At 40.5% G+C, this 15,231-nt stretch overlaps 1 protein-coding gene across 6 annotated transcripts in view; it reads left to right on the top strand.

Moving 5' to 3' along the window:
- The first annotated feature begins 13,224 nt into the window (after nt 1-13,224).
- The window catches only part of LOC110256428 (uncharacterized), a 1,007,420-nt gene continuing 1,005,413 nt past the window's right edge, over nt 13,225-15,231 (top strand). For all 6 annotated transcript variants that reach the window (XR_014824871.1, XR_014824872.1, XM_084991378.1 and 3 more), the window contains exon 1: nt 13,225-13,299. The gene's annotated coding sequence lies outside the window, so the exon portion shown is untranslated. The remainder of the gene's footprint in view (nt 13,300-15,231) is intronic.

The following is a 15,231-nucleotide window of genomic DNA, read 5'->3' as shown; positions in this document are numbered from 1 at the left end:
TAGTTCTAACAGCCTATAGCTCTTTGCATATATTAGTCCTTGGCTTGAATTCAGCATATAGTGATTGAGGGCCCAATGTATGCTAAATATTACTAGCCCCGGGGTTACATACATAGATGATTTAACAGCTTTTTAAACAAATTGGTAGCACAGGATGGGAAAAAGGCAGACAAAATCATTCTTTTTCTGGAGTTTAAGGAAAAAGATATTGGACCTGATCACTGAAGTTTGGGTAGAAATTAACAAAGAAGGGAAGGTGTATAAGCAGAAGGGATAGAATGTGCAAAAGTCTAGGAACATGAGAAAATCTAGTTCACTAGACTCATATAAATGATTCCCAAAGTTATAGCACAGCCAGAGGTGGTAGAGTTTAGGAAAAGTCTGAAAAAGGATCTATTGTCCCAACTCAGAGGCTGAGAGCAAGGATTTTTGAATCAGAGAATTTGGTTTAAATCTTTTTTTTTTTTTTTAGTTCAAAGTTGTTTTTAAATTTTTGGTTTAAATGTCGATTTTGTCACTCTCTTTGCCTCCCTGTGGCTCAAGAAAATTAATTTGTTTACACTCAATTTCCTTCTTTGTAAAATGGGGACAATAATACCTGTCTTGTAAGATTACTATAAAGGTTAAATGAGGTAAAATGAAGCAATATATGTACAACTTAAGGCCTTACCTACTATAGGTAAAGCCCTAAGAAGCAAAAATAAACAAGCAAAGAAACCTAGTGCCTGGTAGATTTTAACCAAAAAAATATTCCCAAGAGAGCAAGTTCATTGCAGTTTTGCTTTTTGTTTCATCAGCTTTAATGATTCTGCAGTACTGATATTATATTTAAAGCTTTTTTATTTTATTTTATTTTTTGTCTTTTTAGGGCTGTACCCATGGCATATGGAAGTTCCCAGCCCAGGCGTTGAATTGAAGCTACAGCTGCTGACCTGCATTACTGCTATAGCAATGCCGGATCCTTAACCCACTGAGTGAGGCCAGGGATCAAACTTGCGTCCTCAAGGATAGTAGTCGGATTCATTTCTGCTGAGCCACGAAGGGAATTCCCCAATGCCACAGTTTTATTTTTGGTCATTTTTTAGTGGAAGAGGGAAACATTTGCCTCTAACAGGTCAAGGGGCTCAATTTCCTTCAGGATTTTTCTTTTGAAAAACAGCCCATGTGTGTTCACTATACTACAGATTTCTTTTTCTTTTTCTTTTTGGTTGTAGGGGAAGAGAACTCACTTAAAATCCCTTGTCCCCTGCCCAAACTTGGGGTTGATTGTTTTAGAAATTAAAAATCATCTGATTCTAGAAATCAGATAATATAATATGTATGCCACACCACATGACACGCTCAGGGAGGTCTGGGATCATACCATTAATCAAAAGAGATTAACATTTCACCAGCAAGATATGTTTATTTATGATACGTAATAAATAAAGACTATATTTAGCCTCAGATAGGTTCAGGGCAGGTCTTATTGCCAAATGAATTTGTGCTAAACTTAGAAAATATACTTTATTCCATTGCAAATATGGGATTATATGACCATAATATACATACATATATGTGTTTTCATAATACACACACACACACACACACACACACTCACACACACATACCCTATATACAGTTCTTTTGTTAATCCAAAGATGTTAGTAGCTTCATTATTTCGTGAACAATTAGATTTTCTAAAAGGTTTTTTATTAAAGTATAGTTGATTTACAATGTTGTATCAGTTTCTCCTGTACAATAAACAATTAGATTTAATGTCCATCTTCTTTCACATACTTTGCTTGCTATGTGAAGGGCATTTTTTTTCCTTGTCAAGGTACTTGTAGGAAACCTCTGTAATTTGAAGAAATAATTATGTTTTCTTTTTCTTAGCAATTTTACTATGTCAGTAGGGAGTGGAACAGCCATTAGGAACATTACAAAAGCATAGGCTTTATAAATAAGTCAAATTTGAATCCCATCTTTACTGTTAGTTGGCACAATAATGAAATATCAACAGGAGCTCATGTAAGTCAAACTTGGATTCATGTAGATCACAAATTGTTAGAGGTTCTTTAATGATTAACTTTAGTGAAGAGGAAAGAAGTAACTGTAAGGGCAAAGAAAGATGTTAGATACAAATATTTTCTTTCTTTCTTTCTTTCTTTCTTTCTTTCTTTCTTTCTTTCTTCCTTTCATGTCTTTTGAGGGCCACACCCATGGCATATGCAGGTTCCCAGGCTAGGGGTTGAATTGGAGCTACAGCTGCCGGCCTACACCACAGCCACAGTGATGCCAGATCTGAGCCATGTCTGCAACCTACACCACAGCTCATGGCAATACCAGATCCTTAATCCATGGAGCGAGGCCAGGGATTGAGCCCACGTCCTCATGGATCCTAGTCAGGTTCGTTAACCAGTGAGCTATAATGGGAACTCCAATACCAATATTTTATTTCTTGATTTTGGTGGTTGTTACATGAGTATGTTAATTATGTGATAATTCATCAGGCTGTATAATTATGATACTCAAATCTTTCTGCATGTACAACTTCTGTAAGTATATTTAAATGTTTATTAGTAAAAGAGAAATATAAATAGATCCTAGGAGTTCCCATTGTGGCTCAGCAGGTTAAGAACCTGACTAGTATGCTTGAGGATGTGGTTTTTATCCCTGGCCTTGCTCACTCAGTGGGTTAAGGATCCGGCATTGCCATGAGCTGTGTGTAGGTTGCAGACGTGGCTTGGATCCTGTGTTGCTGTGGCTGTGATATAGGCCAGTAGCTGCAGCTCTAATTCAACCCCTCGCCTGGGAACTTCCATGTGCTGGTGGTGTGGCCCTAAGAAGGAAAAAAAAAAAAAAGAATTCTAAAATGTAGTGACAGAATAACTTCTTTAATCCACAAATCCAATGGGGAAAGTATTTTATAAGAACCAAGAATAAAATAAAAAGCATTGAATAGTATCACAAATACTATTAAAATGGGACAGCAAATATTAAAAAAAACCCTGGTGATTATTAACAAGATGATGTGTATATCTAGACAGGTTAATAAATGCTGTTGGGGTCAATATACAGATTGAATAAAACTCTTTGATTTGGACATTGTTCTTGCTGCCTCTGGAGTTCTAAGGTGTAATTCATTAATCCTTAGGAGTGGTTATTATCCTTAGAACTGTAAATGGTTTAGTATTTTTATTATACAGGTATTTAAAAGATAAGAACATTCATAAACATCACATTTATTTATTTTTATTTTTTTTACTCTGAAGACTAGTATTTTATGAAACAGTTTGGGAAATGTTGGCTTATATTTTAATCTTATGGGTAATAGGAAGCCATTTGGTATTTTAGGAATGGGAATAACAGTCTCATTTCTGGTAGTGTGAAGGCTAGAAGTAGAGAAATAGAAGGCATGGGACACTTCCAGTAGTTAAGGCAAGAGATGATGATCATCTTAATTCTCTTGATTAGCAGGGTCAGTTGAGAAGAGAGAATTGATGCAAGAAATGTCAGAGTGGTAGAATGGACAGGCTTCATGACTGTGGTGGATGCTGTGATCCATTCCCAGGTGCCTCATGAGTGATGTTTAGTTGCTCTGGTTGCTGGGAGTGCCATTGGCAAACAGCCTTCAGCTGCTGGCCCCTTCAGGGACAATCTCAACTACATAGAGAACTTGGCTACATACAGTGACTGATGAGGACTAGTCCCAGGTTCATGTACATACAACCTATGCAGTAACACAGTCCCACATGTAGAGAAGGAGTCTAGTGCTTTGGTTTAATGTTCTGTAGTTGCCCTTTTGGAAATATTTGTTTTCTTTTTCGGGCTGTCCCTGCAATATATGGAAGTTCCCAGGTCAAAATGGAGCTGCATCTGCTGGCTTACAGCACAGCAATGTGGGATCCGAGCCATATATGTAGCCTATGCCATAGTTTGTGGCGACACCAGATCCTTAACCCACATCCTCATGGATACTAGTCGGGTTCCTAATCCATAGAGTCTCAATAGGAACTCCCCTCTTGGAAATCTTTTTTTTTTTTTTTTTGTTATATATTTTATTTTTTAATTTTTAAAAATTAGTTGATTTACAATGTTCTGTTAATTTCTGCTGTACAGCAAAGTGACCCAGTCATATATATATATATGTATATGTATGTGTGTGTGTGTGTGTATATATGTATATATATGTAAATATATTTTTCTCACATTATCCTCCATCATGTTCCATCACAATTGACTAGATATAGTTCCCTGTGTTATACAGCAGGATCCCTCTTGGAAATCTTAATTTTTTTTTGGCTTTGCCTGCAGCATGTGGAAGCTCCTGAGCCAGGGATCGAACTTGTGCCACAGCAGCAACCTGAGCTGCTGCAGTGACAATGCCAGATCCTTAACCTGCTGAGCCACCTTGGAACTCCAGAAATCTTAATTTTTAAATAGAGTCTTGCATTTTCATTTTGCACTGGATTCTACAAATCATGTAGCTGATGGAGTATAAAGGCCTTGCCATCTAAGTGCATCTCAGGGTAGCTCTGAAAAGTCACTTCTAGCTTCCAGTGGAGTCAGCTTAGGCAGTTTTGGGGACTGCACTAGAGCTTGGCTTCATGTCTTCTCCTGCTTAATCCTGCTTGATTCCCCTTTCTTCTACAAGTATTGGTCCCAAGGGCACTTCTTTATAAGTTTCCTACCCATTAACCTCCATCTCAGAGTCTGCTTCCTGGAGAACTCAACCTGAAACTGTTAACATTTTGAATGTGGGAGAGAGAGGAGTCAAGGGTAGCTCTGAGCTGGTTTCTTTGTCTTAGTGGACGATGATGCTCTTCACAGATAAGGGCGACCAAAAGAAGAGGAGCACTTTGAAGAGGGAATGTATAATGAGAGGTTGTCATATTAGAGTTAAGATTTCAGTTCTGTACTTTTAATTTTGATGTGACTGAAGGCCATCCAGGAGGAGATGACAATTTGTGAGATAGTAACCTGGAGCTCTGCACAAAGGTGTGGGTTGGGGTCATGGGCTAATTCCAGGGAGTGAATGTCATTATCCAAGAATAGTATATAGAGAGAGGGTAAGAGGAAACTTTCAACCACTATTTAAGAGCTGAGCAAAAAGATTCAGCAAAAGGCAGGAGAAAGAACAATCTGGAAGAAAGGGGAACCAAGAGAGCATATGTGTGGATGGAAGCCTGATGGAAGTGAGTTAACGTATATGGTATTTGGAAGGAAGAAAGGGAGACCAGTGATTCAGCCATTTCATCCTGAAATGTGATTGTGAAAGGAAGGCAAGAGATTGGGGCAGCTGGTAGAGGTACAAGCTCAAGGAAAAGATTAATTTTTTTAAAAATATGGAAACAATTGAGAATATTTATTTTGCTAAAGAAAAGAATTTTATTTGCACACATTTCTTAGAAAAGACATGCTTAGATTCTAGAATGACTGGAGTAAAATTAATTCCTAGCTCTCCTGTTAGTGTTTGAATCAACCCTTCACCTCTCTCTTCCCCATAACCCCATTAAAATGGTGGCATTTAATTGTAGCTCTTGCCAAGTGGAAATTTCTTGAAATCCTTCAAAACAGATGGGGCTTTTAAACCCGGGGAAAAGATGAACCCACTCTCCCCAATTCATGCCGGTTTCAGACTTTTGCAGAATGGAAAATCGCTAGAGGGTGGACTTGTCACATTGCCTTAGAAATGGGATTAATTTTGGTGAATTCATGCAGAGCAAGAGAAGAGCAGAAAGGAGAAGGGAAGATTTTAATGCTATGCCTTCGTGTTTAGGTCTAGATCAAGGGCAGTGAGTCCCCATGGATCATCTTTTGTTTCTGGGTATCATGGTAGGACATTATTGACAAGCCAGGAGATAACAACGAGATCCTCTTCCTTTTTGCCTTCAAAAATTATCTCATTTCCCTTCATTGTTTTCATTTGATCTGATCCAGTTTTCTCCATAGTTTCTTAGATAAATGTTTCTTGAACCCTACCGTGATTATTCAGGCACACCAGATGCTGGTGACATAGCAGTGAACAAAACAGACAAAAATAGGAGTTCTCATTGTGGCTCAGTGGGTTAATAATCCAACTAGTATCCATGAGGATGCAGGCTTGATCCCTGGCCTTGCTCAGTGGGTTAAAGAATCCGGTGTTGCTGTGAGCTGTGTGTGATGTAGGTTGTAGATGTGGCTCGGCTCTGGTATTGCTGTGGCTGCGGTGTAGGCGGGCAGCTGCAGCTCTGATTTGACCCCTAGCCTGGGAGCTTCCATATGCCGCAGATGGGGCCCAAAAAAGAAAAACAAAACAAAACAACCAAAAACCTTTGCCATCATGGAACATACATTCTAGTGTAAGACAAAAATCAAACAAAATAATTTACATAGTGTATTACAAGCTCTTATATGCTATGGAGAAAAATTAAAGGAGGGAAAAAAGGTAGAGGGAATTGCAATCAGGCTACCAGCTTATACAGTTTTTCCTACATAAGGATGTTAGGTGAGGCATAAGTAGGGGCTTAAATGCAGCCAATCTGCTGGGAAAAAAGTGCCTTTTCCTGACTAATCATAGTGGGGCTTCAGGAGGCTACAGGTGGGTAGCCAAAAGATGGACCTTTAAATGGGGCACTCCTTCAGATGTCCTTTTGGCAATATTGAATTCCTGAACTTTTGAACTCTTGACCTAAATTTTACAAATCCTATACTGTAACTTTAAGCCTTTTGTTAATGGAAAAATCAGGTATTATAGAATTAAAATCTCAACTCAAGGCCACAACATTTCATTAGTTGTAGTCACCTATCTAAATAATCTGGCACTCTCATAGAATAGTAAGTGGATTTGATGGCATTTCTTCTTCATAGAGTCTGGCTGAGCATTATTCTGTACTTGGCGTTGTTGATATTTTTGCATTGACTATGTGAAGATTAAATCCAGTATCTTTTGGGGACTCCTATAATTTATAGGGCTATCATAATTTTTCATTAAAAATGAACATAACTTTTACCTTTTTCAGGCATAGCACAAATGCCTTCTTCTAGTGTTTCTTGGTAAAAGCTAATGGCTTGGCACTGTAGGCTAATTTCCTGAGTATTTTAAGTTGGATATCAATTGGCCCTCTCTATCTAAAGCACATTTCAGGGAGTTCCCATTGTGGCTCAGTGGTTGCAAACCTGACTAGTATCCATGAGGATGTAAGTTTGATTCCTGCCTCGCTCAGTTAAAGGTTAAGGATCCAGTGTTGCCATGAGGTTACAGATGTGGCTTGGATCCCATGTTGCTGTGGCTGTGGTGTAGGCCGGGTGTAGGGGTCCTATTTGACCCCTAGCCTGGGAACTTCCATATGCTTTGGGTACATAAAAAAAAGATAAAAAAATAAATAAAATAAAGCACATTTCAACATTTTCTTCCCAAGACAAGTCAGGCTTGACCTGTCTGCCACTCTCTTGGGTACAGATGGTACATATATGTATTAAATTGCAGTTACCTTTTTTTAATAGCTAAGATTAAGGGTGTGGCACAGTGGAAACAAATCCGACTAGGAACAATAAGGTTGAAGGTTCAATCCATGGCCTCTCTCAGTGGGTTAAAGATCCAGCCTTGCCATGAGCTGTGGTGTAGGTCGCAGACATGGCTTGGATCCCTCATTGCTGTGGCTGTGCTGTGGCTGGCAGCTGTAGCTCTGGTTAGACCCCTAGCCTGGGAACCTCTATATGCTGCAAGTGCAGCTCTAAAAAGCAAAAAAAAAAAAAAGATTAAGGTTTGAGAACTTCTAGACTACTTAGAAATACTTAGAAATATCAGTTATGGAGCATGCCATGTAAAAAGAGGGCATATTCACTGCACTTTTTCTGTTATTGATATCATTAATTTTTATTTCTACATTTTATTTTCCTTGAAATTTATTATTTTGCTTGGTTCAACTGAGTGATTAGTCTCAGAATGGTATGAAAATCCAGTTTAGAGTTGGTAGAGGAAAAAACAGAGAAGGACATTGGCCTGTGTGTATGAAGATCGTTCTAGCCACTTTGGATAGTAAGGAGGTTAAATGCTAATTAGAATTACTGAGCCTCATCTATTTGTCCTTTTTGTCTCTGCCTCTGTCTCTCTCCACCACCCTTACCAAGCATCCCACATGACTCTTTTCTTGGGGGGGAGGGGAAGAAAACACCATAAACTCCTACACTGTTGGTGGGAATGTAAATTGGTACAACCACTAAGGAAAATAGTATGGAGGTTCCTTTAAAAACTATAGAACTACCATATGACCTAGCAATCCTACTCCTGGGAATCTATCTAGAGAAAACCATAATTCGAAAAGATACATGCACCCCAATGTTCATGGCAGCACTTTTTACAATACCCAAGCCATGGAAGCAACCTAAATGTCTGTCAGCAGAGGAATGGATAAAGATATTATTCAGCCATAAAAATGCATGAAATAATGCAATTTGTAGCAACATGGATGGACCTAGAAGTCATCATAATAAGTGAAATATGTCAGAGAAAGACAAATATATGAGATCACTAATATGTGGAATCTAATAAAAATGATATAAAAATTTATAAAACAGGAACAAACTAAAAAAAGATTTCAAAACCAAACTTAACTGTGGTTACCAAAGGGGAAATGTGGAGGGAGGAGGGTTAAATTAGGAGGTTGGGATTAACATATGCACACTACTATATATAGAGTAGATAGGTAACGAGAATGAACAGTGTAGCACAGGGAAATCTACTCAATATGGTGTAATAACCTATATGGAAAAAAAATATGAAAGGAATGGTTATATGTATATGGATAACTGATTTACTTTGCCATACACCTGAAATTAACACAACCTTGTAAGTCAACTTTACTCCAATAAAATTAAGAAACAATGAAACCAGACAGCCAGTCACTGCAAGAGTCCTTCCTAGTGAAAGCACCAGCCCCTTCCTTGAGTCTATTTTTATTTACCTTTAGACTTTTCTGCCTTTTACTCATCTTCATTACATTCTCTGCGCCTCTTGGCGAAGGGATGCCGTTCTTCTTCAACTATAGTCAGATTGCATCACGATTAAATTGGAAACAATGAGAAGCTGACAATGCTGAAAGTATTCCATATTCATTCTGAATTCCTTTAAGCCTCAGGCATAAATGCCTACATTCATGAGAATATGGATATTTAAGAAAAGGAGAAGTAGTTCCTATCGTGGCTCAGTAGTAACGAATCTGACTGGTATCCACAAGGACACAGATTTGATCCCTGGCCTTGCTCAGTGGGTTAAGGATCCAGCATGGCCATGAGCTGTGGTGTAGATCACAGACACAGCTCGGATATGACATTGTGGATGTGGTGTAGGCCAGCACCTGTAGCTCTGATTTGACCCCTAGCCTAGGAACCTCCATATGTGGCAGGTGTGGCCCTAAAAAGACAAAAAACAAATAAAAAAAACACCCCCCCAAAAAAAACCAAAAAGACGAAAAAAAAGAAAAGGAGGAGAAAAAACTATCATTCCTTCCCTCAAAAATGGCATCACATGTGACCATGAGAGACTGACTATTCCATGGGCAACAGCTGGACCACATATACAAATAAAACTCTGACTCACAACCTGTAGCAACCTGTGTAGGAAATCAACCCCCTTATCTATAATAAACCACACAAGAAGCCAGCCTGCTATAAATGGTGGGGACCCACTTGGAATTTCTGAGTTGATATGAAGATTATTTTAAGCTGAAGACATTAGAGATTCAACAGATTCAGAGAGAACCCTTCTTGGAGCTTCCTTTTTCTGACAAAAAGCGGCAACTTCTGGGAAATGAGGCTACCCGTTTGGACACTAAGAGGTGAAATCCCTGGGGAAGTGAGGAGAGTGAAGAGGATGTTGTGGTGATTGACAGTGAAGTGGACAAAATGCTCAGCACAGTCGGACCCCTAGTACAAAGGAAAGGCAAAGCAGAACAGAGATGGCTCTGTTAATACTGGAGCCTAGTGTATCCAATACATGGTCAGCCTCAGATGTTTTCAAGATACCCTCATGCCATTAATGGTTATGGTGGGTAAACTGTCACGGTCAGGAAGTTCCCTTTGACCATGAAAATTGGGCATTCTCTCCCACAAGAACACGAGTTTTCATCTCTTCAATACCAGAGGACACACAGGGCATTGATATCCTACAAGGTCAAACTCTGCAGACTTCTATCAGTGAATTCTGCGTCTGCATTAGAGTAATCAAACCAGTGATGAGGGGAAGCACCAACTGGGGACCAGTAAGTCTACCATGCTCGTGAAGAGTGATAACTGTCAAACAATGTAAATGGCCTGAGGTGCATAAGGAAACAGGAGAAACTAAGAACTGTACCAACGTATGGTATGCTCTACCCATAGTGCTTTCAACAGCCCAGTCTGGCTAGTAAAGAAGTCAGATGGCTCATGGTGGATGACTGTGGACTACGGAGAACTGAACAGGTTAGTTCCCTCATCCATGTGGCTGTGCTTAATGCTGTCATCATCTTAGAAACCTTGGCCAGTGCTCTAGGAGTGTATCATACTATACTGGACTTAACAAAAATTTTTAAAACTATATCCTTGGTGGCTAGGTCACAAGATCAATTTATTTTCACATGGGTGGAACAATAATGGACTTTTCAAGTACTTCCCCAAGGCTATCTGCCCAACTCCACCGTATGTCATGGGGTGGTAGCCTGATTTGCATCTCTGTTCTTCCGCAATCAGTAAAATGGGCTCATTGCACTAAAGATAAACTTTTTATGTATGAAGACTTGTCTCTGCTGTGGGACACAGTGCAGACTTTGTTGGAACTCTCTGAGAGAGGATAGGAAAAGGTGAAATCACAGAATTATCAAGGCCCAGGCACTGCTCTAAAATACTTCGGAGTCGTTTGGTTGGATGAGATGCCCCATGTTCCAGGAGCTGTGATTGATAAGATGCAAACCTATCCAACCCCTAAGAACATGAAAGAGATGAAAGCTATTGTGAGAATTTGGGGGCTTTTGGAGACTTTATTCCTCATCTGGCCCAGTGCCTCTGTTCTTTACACTTCCTGTAAAGAACATATGGGACTGAGGGTCAGAGCAGCAAGCCACCTTTGAGAAGCCAAACACTCTAGCGAAGCAGACTAAAGCTCTGGGTATCTCCCAAGTAGGGATGCCACTGGGGTAGATGTGTCTGTGGCTCTGGAAGGTGTGGGCTGGGTTCTGTGGCAGAGACAACAGGGGAGAGTACCCCTAGGATTTTGGTCCTAGTTCTGGAAGGGGACAGATACCCTATATACCTGGTAGAGCATCAGCTGCTAGCTGTGTGCACAGTGCTCCTCCAGGTAGAGCCTCTCATGAAGGAGCAGCCTGTCATGGTAAGAACTTCCCTTCCTATGAAGGGGTAGACTGAGAATAGGTTGCATTGACCTACCTCTGCTGTGTTTCAAACTCCCATGTTGACTGAGTGGCCTACTTGCAGCAGAGGAGACCCTGTCCACCAGCCACTGTCTCTAGAAATGCAGGTGCTACAAGGCCTTTTGGGGTATGTAGATCCTCTGAAGCCCCCCTCCCCTGTTCTGTGGAGGCCCCTGCAGCCTCTCGGGAGGGAGTGGGGGAAATTCCTGCTGATGCTTGCTTTACAGATGGGTCTACCAGGGGCAACTTGTCCACTTAAATTGCAGTCATTATTCAGCTCAACACTGTCACCATCTGGATGGAAAGAAGAACTGCAGCATCCAGGGGCTGCTCAGAGGACTTTGGCTGATGATCACTCATCATTGAAGAAGGAAAAAGGTGGGGGTCCTCATCTGGCATATCTGGCATATCTCCTCAGGCCTGACAGTGCTGCCTTTCCTGGCCAACGTGTATAGGATGCACGACCTGGTCAGACTCTTAGAGCTGCAGTCATATTTACATCTAAGGATAGGGACACAAGTGGAATTTTTATGCCAGAGAAAGACCTTCCCATGTAAATTCCTACCAAATATCTGTGTTTTCCACCTTAGGCTTCTGCTGCTCTGTCACAGGATGGGCCCCAAATGGGAATACCTTCCTACAGTGGGTCCACATGTGTGCCTGGTAAAGCAGTCAATTCAGCTAATACGTATGTGGGCAGCTACCCTTTCCTACTGTGTCAGGATTGCATGGGTAGCATCAGCACTCTAGTGAGGGAATTGGGAGGCCCTAAAGCAGTACATTGAGGAAGAACAGCCTAGGACTTTTGCTGAAATACTAACTGCCTCTGTACACCAATGATAAATAGAATGGGGAGACGGAGTTGGGGGAAACTAAAAATGTAGCTTTAATTGCTAGGCAAAGAGGGGAACATAGCAGGCTAGTGCCTCAAGAACTGTGCTCCCCATTGGAGGGGCAGTGAGGAGTCTTACAGGGTTCAAGGAGCGGGCGTGATCAGCTGATGGACATTTTCCTTATTGGTGGGTGTGATGTAATTGGGATTCAATGTCATTAACCTTGTTCCAACTGGCCTGGGATCTAGCTACTTGTGGGCAGTATCCAGTTGACTTCTTCCACCTGGTGGGGGCTTCAGCTTTGACAAAACAGCTCCAAGGACATGGCTTAGCATATTATCTATAGTCTTTGAAGAAGAACTAACTAAAGGTCCTTGATTTGTTGAATAGCTAAACTATCACTATTCTGTCTTGCTTGACTTTTCTTTTTTCTCTGTATTTTCTTACTTCTCGGATTAAATTGATTCTTGACTAGTTTTTCTATAGATAAAAATACAGGTGGAGGACATGAATGGGGGTCCACCCTGGAAAAGCCCCACTCTGGGGCTTGCTTTGTTACAGGATTAGTAGTTTTTTTAATCTTTTTTTAGCTGCACCTTGGGCATATGGAAGTTTCCAGGTCAGGATCGAAGTCAAGCTTCAGCCGCAACCCATGCTACAGCTGCTGGCAACTCAGGCTTTTTAACCTGAGCACCAGGAATCATTATTTTGATCTGTTTTCTCTTGCCTGTGCCTCTATTGCTCCGGTGTTATCTGCTTCTGGTGCAGCCAGATAGCCACCTAACAAACCACTCCCATGCTCGTGGAACCCCTGACTGACTGCTCAGGGCACATTGTGGAAGAGAGGGGCCTGTGAGAGTCTAAGAGCCAGCATGAGGGTGGGGGGAGTGTTGGAGATCATCCAGAGAATGAAGGAATGTGACCAATGACTGACCTGTGAGCTGGACTGGGGAGTCCAGGAATTTGAGGCTCCTCACCCTTTCATGTCCCTGAAATGTGTATTCCACCCATCACTCCCACAGCTGGAGCCATTTTCAAGGAGGCAGCCTGAGAGAGCAAGGCGTTGAGACCATTTCGACTGTGGACATGACTGAACCCAGGTAAGACTTCTGTATAAACTTAGACTTAAGTATAAACTTGTAAGATTCTGATGGAGTTTACGGAGACCTACCTTTGCGGCAGCCCATTATAATCCTTGTAAGTTCCATTGCTTAATATCATTATTATTATTTCCATTGCTTACTAAACTTGCCACTACCGATCTGGAGTGGCCTGCTTTTTCTCTCCTTGCCCTGTTCGGGGGCCAGTTTCAGATTTTACCCAGAAGTTTCCGAGTTTTTGAACCAATGCACCTTCACTAAACTGAGCTTTTAACTTTTCTCTTTTGGTTGGTCTTGGTTTATTTCCACAAACAGGTGTGTCATTTATACTATTTAGAAATCTCTTTGTAATGTTTTCAAGTCTTTAAGATACAAATAAATATTTATTTGCTGTGATGCTTTCTATATATATTTTATTTCTTTAAGTTCTCTACTGAGGTTTCGACGTTGTCTGATGCATGTAGTACAAAAATCTTATTTGAAGCAAATCAGTTAATCCTAAAGATGACAGAAAAATCAATATGAGATAGCTGCAAATAAACCTACTTTTCCTAAACTCTTAAAAATCCTCAAACAGTACAAATCTGCATTTTAATAGAAGTGTTTACACACTGGTTTCAGTTGTACAGAAAATGAGGAAATTCAACTATTGAAAAGCCTGAGACTATAAAAACGTTTTGTCTGAAAGACCTTTTTTTGTTCAAGAAAAAAGGTCTTCAGAAATTTCATAATGTTTTATTTAACTTAATTTATTTATTTTGGTCTTTTTAGGGCTGCACCCATGCCATATGGAGGTTCTGAGGCTTAAGGTCCAATCGGAGCTATAGCCAGAGCCACAGCCAGAGCCATAGCAATGCCAGATCTGAGCCAGGTCTGTGACCTGCTCCATAGCTCGCGGCAACACTGGATCCTTAACCCACTGAGCGAGGCCAGGGATTGAGCCCGCAACATCATGGTTCCTAGTGGGGTTTGATAACTGCTGTGCCGTGATGGGAATTCCTCATGACCATTTATACTTTGGGAAACTCATAGTTTCTTTTTGTGGTTTGGCTATTTTTTTTTTTTTTTTTTTTTCCCCTCCACTGATTGGCTGAATTGGGAGGAGATGGAGTACCTGGTTATATGCCTCATCGTGCTAACTAACACACTTGCCAAAATATAAGCTTGTTCATGATGAGTCATTCTGAGATCCCTGTCCCTCCACACACCCACTGGTGGACACTTCCTGTCGCAGGTGTGAAATTTAGTAGGCATGAGTTTCCAGCTTTTTTCCATGATAAAGCTAATTAAGCAAGAGTAATAAATAGTCTATTTTTTTCAGAAGTTATCTCTTAATTAAAACTTTACCTGTTTTCTAAATAAAGGGTTGAACCTGTTTATGAACATGTGTGCCTGCTTTTAAAGGCGTGAGAATTACCATCCTAAGCACTGGCTCCATTTCTTTGGTGCTAAAGCATACCTACTTATCTGCTTTATCACAACGTGAAGTTGAGTACACTCCAGCCAGCACAGGCACTTTGAATGGACGGTTTCAGCTTGAATCATGACTCCCCCAGGCTCAATTCTTTTGGTATTAGCAGCTTAAATGTGCACAGCACAGAGAGGGGCTTTGTTTGGGGCTTGTAAAAGAGTAAATCATTCAGCATCTTTAAAATGTCTGGAATAGTTGCATGAATGCAACTGCACGGTGACTTGCTAATGTAAAATATTAGATATACCCTAAGTACCAACAGCAGCTTGGAGAGACTCTAATGTCCCTCTTTAATTTTGTGGCTGACACCTGGCAACATTTGGAACTATAAATAGAGTAGCAGGGAGGGAGGAGGAGAGCCAAGAGATTTCTTGTTGCTGTTTCAATACATGGAATGAGAAGGTTTTCAAAGAAAGAAGTGGGGAATATCACATATGAAAAAGAATTAGGGGTTTGTTCTG

This window comes from Sus scrofa, chromosome 13 (genome assembly GCF_054392235.1).
Source record: "Sus scrofa isolate SSC_HxYL_T2T_F1_AM1 chromosome 13, Sscrofa_HxYL_maternal_Yorkshire_Landrace_v2.0, whole genome shotgun sequence".
In the NCBI taxonomy this organism is placed as follows: domain Eukaryota; kingdom Metazoa; phylum Chordata; class Mammalia; order Artiodactyla; family Suidae; genus Sus; species Sus scrofa.
The sequence above is the reverse complement of the archived record's forward strand: the minus strand, read 5'-3'. Positions and strand labels throughout refer to the sequence as shown.